This window comes from Lepidochelys kempii, chromosome 16 (genome assembly GCF_965140285.1).
Source record: "Lepidochelys kempii isolate rLepKem1 chromosome 16, rLepKem1.hap1, whole genome shotgun sequence".
Lineage (NCBI taxonomy): Eukaryota > Metazoa > Chordata > Testudines > Cheloniidae > Lepidochelys > Lepidochelys kempii.
Genome location: NC_136395.1, coordinates 27466653 through 27474239, shown reverse-complemented (window position 1 = coordinate 27474239; position 7587 = coordinate 27466653).

Sequence of the window (7587 nt, the reverse complement as noted above, 5' to 3'; positions counted from 1 at the left end):
ACGCGCTATCTCAGAGTACGCCCCGCCCCTAATCAGGCTGCAGGCCCCGCCCTTTGGGCGTGGCCGCCGTCGCGGCATCCGCTCTGTCTGGTCTCTGCTGGGCAGGCCCGACTGAAGCCTCCCCCAGGGGTCACCCTGCAGCGCAGCCGGGGCCCGAGCCGCTCCGAGCACTCGGAGGGTGGGGCCTTCCCAACAAGCTGCGAATTCGCTGCCCAATCAGAGCAGGACCGAGCGAGCACACTGCCAATCAGAACGCGCGGGGCGGGGCCCACTCCGCCGTGGCCTGGAGCCCTGCCCCTTCCGCGCGAAACTTGGGATTGGAGTGTTCGAACCGTCACGTGGCACGGGGCGAAGGGCGCTGCGGTCCCGCCCTCTTTGTTACTATGGCAACAGTGGGGGGGGCGTCGCGCTACTTTCTATCACCGCCTCAGCTGCCCGCTGGCCTGGCTGCGGGGGAGTTGCCGGCTCCCCCCCGCCCCCCGTCCTCGGGGCTCGGGCCCGTGGGGTGCCCGGCTCCCCCCCGCCCCCCGTCCTCGGGCTCGGGCCCGTGGGGTCCCCGGCTCCCCCCCCCGCCCCCCGTCCTCGGGGCTCGGGCCCGTGGGGGTCCCCGGCTCCCCCCCCCCGCCCCCCGTCCTCGGGGCTCGGGCCCGTGGGGTCCCCGGCTCCCCCCCCCCGCCCCCCGTCCTCGGGGCTCGGGCCCGTGGGGTCCCCGGCTTCCCCCCGTCCTCGGGGCTCGGGCCCGTGGGGTGCCCGGCTCCCCACCCCGCCCCCCCGTCCTCGGGGCTCGGGCCCGTGGGGTGCCCGGCTCCCCCCTCCCGCCCCCCGTCCTCGGGGCTCGGGCCCGTGGGGTGCCCGGCTCCCCCCCCCGACCCCCGTCCTTGGGGCTCGGGCCCGTGGGGTGCCCGGCTCCGACCCCCCGTCCTCGGGGGCTCGGGCCCGTGGGGTCCCCGGCTCCCCACCCCGCCCCCCCGTCCTCGGGGCTCGGGCCCGTGGGGTGCCCGGCTCCCCCCCCCGCCCCCCGTCCTCGGGGCTCGGGCCCGTGGGGTGCCCGGCTCCCCCCTCCTCGCCCCCCGTCCTCGGGGCTCGGGCCCGTGGGGTCCCCGGCTCCCCACCCCGCCCCCCCGTCCTCGGGGCTCGGGCCCGTGGGGTGCCCGGCTCCCCCCCCCGCCCCCCGTCCTCGGGCTCGGGCCCGTGTGGTGCCCGGCTCCCCACCCCGCCCCCCCGTCCTCGGGGCTCGGGCCCGTGGGTGCCCGGCTCCCCCCCCCGACCCCCGTCCTTGGGGCTCGGGCCCGTGGGGTGCCCGGCTCCGACCCCCCGTCCTCGGGGCTCGGGCCCGTGGGGTCCCCGGCTCCCCCCCCCGCCCCCCCGTCCTCGGGGCTCGGGCCCGTGGGGTGCCCGGCTCCCCCCCCCGCCCCCCGTCCTCGGGGCTCGGGCCCGTGGGGTGCCCGGCTCCCCCCCCCCGCCCCCCGTCCTCGGGGCTCGGGCCCGTGGGGTGCCCGGCTCCCCCCTCCTCGCCCCCCGTCCTCGGGGCTCGGGCCCGTGGGGTCCCCGGCTCCCCACCCCGCCCCCCCGTCCTCGGGGCTCGGGCCCGTGGGGTGCCCGGCTCCCCCCCCCGCCCCCCGTCCTCGGGGCTCGGGCCCGTGTGGTGCCCGGCTCCCCACCCCGCCCCCCCGTCCTCGGGGCTCGGGCCCGTGGGGTGCCCGGCTCCCCCCCGCCCCCCGTCCTCGGGGCTCGGGCCCGTGGGGTCCCCGGCTTCCCCCCGTCCTCGGGGCTCGGGCCGTGGGGTGCCCGGCTCCCCGCCCCCCGTCCTCGGGGCTCGGGCCCGTGGGGTGCCCGGCTCCGCCCCCCGTCCTCGGGGCTCGGGCCCGTGGGGTGCCCGGCTCCCCGACCCCCGTCCTCGGGGCTCGGGCCCGTGGGGTGCCCGGCTCCCCCCCCCCGACCCCCGTCCTCGGGGCTCGGGCCCGTGGGGTGCCCGGCTCCCCCCTCCTCGCCCCCCGTCCTCGGGGCTCGGGCCCGTGGGGTGCCCGGCTCCCCCCTCCTCGCCCCCCGTCCTCGGGGCTCGGGCCCGTGGGGTGCCCGGCTCCCCCCTCCTCGCCCCCCGTCCTCGGGGCTCGGGCCCGTGGGGTGCCCGGCTCCCCCCTCCTCGTCACCACCCGTCCTCGGGGCTCGGGCCCGTGGGGTGCCCGGCTCCCCCCCGCCCCCCGTCCTCGGGGCTCGGGCCCGTGGGGTGCCCGGCTCCCCCCTCCTCGCCCCCCGTCCTCGGGGCTCGGGCCCGTGGGGTGCCCGGCTCCCCCCCCCCGACCCCCGTCCTTGGGGCTCGGGCCCGTGGGGTGCCCGGCTCCGACCCCCCGTCCTCGGGGCTCGGGCCCGTGGGGTCCCCGGCTCCCCACCCCGCCCCCCCGTCCTCGGGGCTCGGGCCCGTGGGGTGCCCGGCTCCCCCCCCGCCCCCCCGTCCTCGGGGCTCGGGCCCGTGGGGTGCCCGGCTCCCCCCCCCGCCCCCCGTCCTCGGGGCTCGGGCCCGTGGGGTGCCCGGCTCCCCCCCCCCGCCCCCCGTCCTCGGGGCTCGGGCCCGTGGGGTGCCCGGCTCCCCCCTCCTCGCCCCCCGTCCTCGGGGCTCGGGCCCGTGGGGTCCCCGGCTCCCCACCCCCGCCCCCCCGTCCTCGGGGCTCGGGCCCGTGGGGTGCCCGGCTCCCCCCCCCGCCCCCGTCCTCGGGGCTCGGGCCCGTGTGGTGCCCGGCTCCCCACCCCGCCCCCCCGTCCTCGGGGCTCGGGCCCGTGGGGTGCCCGGCTCCCCCCCGCCCCCCGTCCTCGGGGCTCGGGCCCGTGGGGTCCCCGGCTTCCCCCCGTCCTCGGGGCTCGGGCCCGTGGGGTGCCCGGCTCCCCGCCCCCCGTCCTCGGGGCTCGGGCCCGTGGGGTGCCCCGGCTCCCCGCCCCCCGTCCTCGGGGCTCGGGCCCGTGGGGTGCCCGGCTCCCCCCCCCCGACTCCCGTCCTCGGGGCTCGGGCCCGTGGGGTGCCCGGCTCCCCCCCCCCGACCCCCGTCCTCGGGGCTCGGGCCCGTGGGGTGCCCGGCTCCCCCCTCCTCGCCCCCCGTCCTCGGGGCTCGGGCCCGTGGGGTGCCCGGCTCCCCCCTCCTCGCCCCCCGTCCTCGGGGCTCGGGCCCGTGGGGTGCCCGGCTCCCCCCTCCTCGCCCCCCGTCCTCGGGGCTCGGGCCCGTGGGGTGCCCGGCTCCCCCCTCCTCGCCCCCCGTCCTCGGGGCTCGGGCCCGTGGGGTGCCCGGCTCCTCGTCACCACCCGTCCTCGGGTCTCGGGCCCGTGGGGTCCCCGGCTCCCCCCTCCTCGTCACCACCCGTCCTCGGGGCTCGGGCCCGTGGGGTCCCCGGCTCCCCCTCCTCGTCACCACCCGTCCTCGGGGCTCGGGCCCGTGGGGTGCCCGGCTCCCCCCTCCTCGTCACCACCCGTCCTCGGGGCTCGGGCCCGTGGGGTGCCCGGCTCCCCCCCCCCGACCCCCGTCCTCGGGGCTCGGGCCCGTGGGGTGCCCGGCTCCCCCCTCCTCGCCCCCCGTCCTCGGGGCTCGGGCCCGTGGGGTGCCCGGCTCCCCCCTCCTCGCCCCCCGTCCTCGGGGCTCGGGCCCGTGGGGTGCCCGGCTCCCCCCCCCGCCCCCCGTCCTCGGGGCTCGGGCCCGTGGGGTGCCCGGCTCCCCCCCCCGCCCCCCGTCCTCGGGGCTCGGGCCCGTGTGGTGCCCGGCTCCCCACCCCGCCCCCCCGTCCTCGGGGCTCGGGCCCGTGGGGTGCCCGGCTCCCCCCCGCCCCCCGTCCTCAGGGCTCGGGCCCGTGGGGTCCCCGGCTTCCCCCCGTCCTCGGGGCTCGGGCCCGTGGGGTGCCCGGCTCCCCGCCCCCCGTCCTCGGGGCTCGGGCCCGTGGGGTGCCCGGCTCCCCGCCCCCCGTCCTCGGGGCTCGGGCCCGTGGGGTGCCCGGCTCCGCCCCCCGTCCTCGGGGCTCGGGCCCGTGGGGTGCCCGGCTCCCCGCCCCCCGTCCTCGGGGCTCGGGCCCGTGGGGTGCCCGGCTCCCCCCCCCCCGACTCCCGTCCTCGGGGCTCGGGCCCGTGGGGTGCCCGGCTCCCCCCCCCGACCCCCGTCCTCGGGGCTCGGGCCCGTGGGGTGCCCGGCTCCCCCCTCCTCGCCCCCCGTCCTCGGGGCTCGGGCCCGTGGGGTGCCCGGCTCCCCCCTCCTCGCCCCCCGTCCTCGGGGCTCGGGCCCGTGGGGTGCCCGGCTCCCCCCTCCTCGCCCCCCGTCCTCGGGGCTCGGGCCCGTGGGGTGCCCGGCTCCTCGTCACCACCCGTCCTCGGGTCTCGGGCCCGTGGGGTCCCCGGCTCCCCCCTCCTCGTCACCACCCGTCCTCGGGGCTCGGGCCCGTGGGGTCCCCGGCTCCCCCCTCCTCGTCACCACCCGTCCTCGGGGCTCGGGCCCGTGGGGTGCCCGGCTCCCCCCTCCTCGTCACCACCCGTCCTCGGGGCTCGGGCCCGTGGGGTGCCCGGCTCCCCCCCCCCGACCCCCGTCCTCGGGGCTCGGGCCCGTGGGGTGCCCGGCTCCCCCCTCCTCGCCCCCCGTCCTCGGGGCTCGGGCCCGTGGGGTGCCCGGCTCCCCCCTCCTCGCCCCCCGTCCTCGGGGCTCGGGCCCGTGGGGTGCCCGGCTCCCCCCCCCCGCCCCCCGTCCTCGGGGCTCGGGCCCGTGGGGTGCCCGGCTCCCCCCCCGTCCTCGGGGCCGTGGGGTGCCCGGCTCGCCCCCCGTCCTCGGGGCTCGGGCCCGTGGGGTGCCCAGCTCCTCGTCACCACCCGTCCTTAGGGCTCGGGCCCGTGGGGTGTCCGGCTCCGCCCCCGTCCTCGGGCTCGGGCCCGTGGGGTGCCCGGCTCCCCCCCGCCCCCCGTCCTCGGGGCCGTGGGGTGCCCGGCTCGCCCCCCGTCCTCGGGGCTCGGGCCCGTGGGGTGCCCAGCTCCTCGTCACCACCCGTCCTCGGGGCTCGGGCCCGTGGGGTCCCCGGCTCCCCCTCCTCGCCCCCCGTCCTCGGGGCTCGGGCCCGTGGGGTGCCCGGCTCCCCCCCCGGCCCCCCGTCCTCGGGGCCGTGGGGTGCCCGGCTCGCCCCCGTCCTCGGGCTCGGGCCCGTGGGGTGCCCAGCTCCTCATCACCACCCGTCCTTGGGGCTCGGGCCCGTGGGGTGTCCGGCTCCGCCCCCGTCCTCGGGCCTCGGGCCCGTGGGGTGCCCGCTCCCCCTCACCCCCCAGCAGTGGGGCTCGGGCCCGTGGGGTGCCCAGCTCCTCGTCACCACCCGTCCTTGGGGCTCGGGCCCATGGGGTTCCTGGCTCCCCCTCAACTCCCCGTTGTTGGGGCTTGGGATGCCCAGATCCCGCTCGGACCCATGGGGTGTCCGGCTCCCCTTCAACCCCCCATCATTGGACTTGGGATGCCTAGCTCCATCTCACCTCCCCCTCATCCTTGGGGCTCTGACCAGTGGGATGCCCCACACACACCCCCACCCGTCCCTGGGGCTCAGGACCCATAGGGTGGCTGGCTCCCCCTTTCTCTCACTAGTGATGAATCAGGGTTAGTTGCAGACCCTTGGCCCTCCCACCCCTCCTTTTCTGGCTCCCCAGTCTCTCCCTGCTTGGCCCAACCCTTGTCTGTCTCAAGAGATCTGGCCAGTTTTATTGTTTCCTTGTTGGGACTAGCTCTGAAAATTGACCCCACCAGCCTGAAAATCCTACTAATGCCTGGAAATGGGCTTTGTGCCATAGACCTTGACCTCAAGATGCTCATAGGTTTGCTGGGGGCCCCACTGACATAGAAAGGGTGCTCTGCCTTTTCTCTGTCCTTGGCAAATACAATCATGCCCTGCTCATATCCGTTTAAAATGCATCTGCAAAGATAATTTTTCCTAGATTGTCACTTTGATCACGTCACCCCTTTGAATCCTTCCATTGGTACCCTCTTCTCTATTATAAGCTACTTGTCTTCAGTTTCAAGGTCCTTCATGGCTTATCCCCATCCTACCCATCATTTCTCATTCACTATCAAGATGTCAACTCCACCTTGCTCATTGACACCACCCTCCATGGTCCACTTGTTAAATTTTAAAACAAGCACCTTTGTGCCTTTGCTAGTGCTGCCCCTCATCTGCAGGGAGGATCTCCCTGCAAACATCCACCAAGCTACCCCATTAACCTCCTAAAACTCACCTTTGCCACGATGCCTGCAAAAAATGGACAGTAGTTAGGCCACTGGTGTTCTGAAACCAGTCAGTCATATTGACCAATATTGTCTCATTGTTTCCTTGTATTCCCCTGTGTGTCTCTATCCATCTGTTGTCTCTTGTCTGATGCTTTGATTGTAAGCTCTTGGGGGCAGGGACTGCCTTTTATTGTGTTTGTACAGCACCAAGTACAACAGGGTTGTGGTTCGTGACTAGGGATCATTGCTGCTATGGTAATACAAATAATAAATAATATGTGCCAACTGCTCATGTACAGATTATAATAATTACAATTTGTTGCAACAATTGGTCATTATCTTTTCTTTAATACAACTTCTTTTCTTCTATACCGCATGTAACGTGTTTTTCAGTTACATTCAACTGTGGAAAATTTGAAGGAAGTAGCAAACCATATCTGAGGTGAGAGATCCAAATCTTTTGATGACCTATAACTCGAATAGTTGGGCTAGATAAACGGGTTTTTGGCCTGCAAATTGCTGGGTTAATTGTGAAGGCCAACCAACTTTCTACAAAGTATGAAGAAAATTAGTCAAAGTTACAAGAGGCATAAAAGTGGATTTACAATGTAACCTGCTTGCCCCCTCAACTATGGAGAGACTGTACGTGTGCCAGGGTTGTTAAAAAATCAACAGGTATTTACATCAGGTCACACAGGGTGTCTGTAGTAAAGCTGGGAATAGAACCCAGATCTCTTCTCAGAAACCTATTTAAAATTTGTAACTACCCCACTTTTCTTTATAAAAATTAATCTGAAAGGAGTTTTATAAACATGAATATCCTCTATTACTTGTAGTATATTTTTCATATTTTTGATTATATTAAATACCATTTGCGATACTTTTAAATTTGGTTTTCCTATTTAAATAATTTTATTTGCATTTTGAAGCAGTTATTATATAGCACATTTAATTCTAATATTTATTAAAATTTTAGTTTAAAAATATTTTGTTTACTATTATCTATTAATGCCACTTTTAAAATATTACACAGAAAATATATTCCAGTGCACATTAGTAAATAAATTATGCTTGTAATTTCTAGTGCATTTTTAATTATAAATTCATCCATGTCTCCCTTTATTTATGATAGTGGTTCTCTGTATTGCAATACAGTATATATTATCAGAGACACTGTTAATTACGGATTCTTGGACATTGTATTTGACAAAATATACCTGGAATCTGATTTTTTTAAAAATATTTTTTAAGTATTATCAGCAACTAATGTACGTATTCGCAAAAAGAAAAGGACCTTAGAGACTAACAATTTTATTTGAGCATAAGCTTTCGTGAGCTACAGCTCACTTCATCGGATGCATTCAGT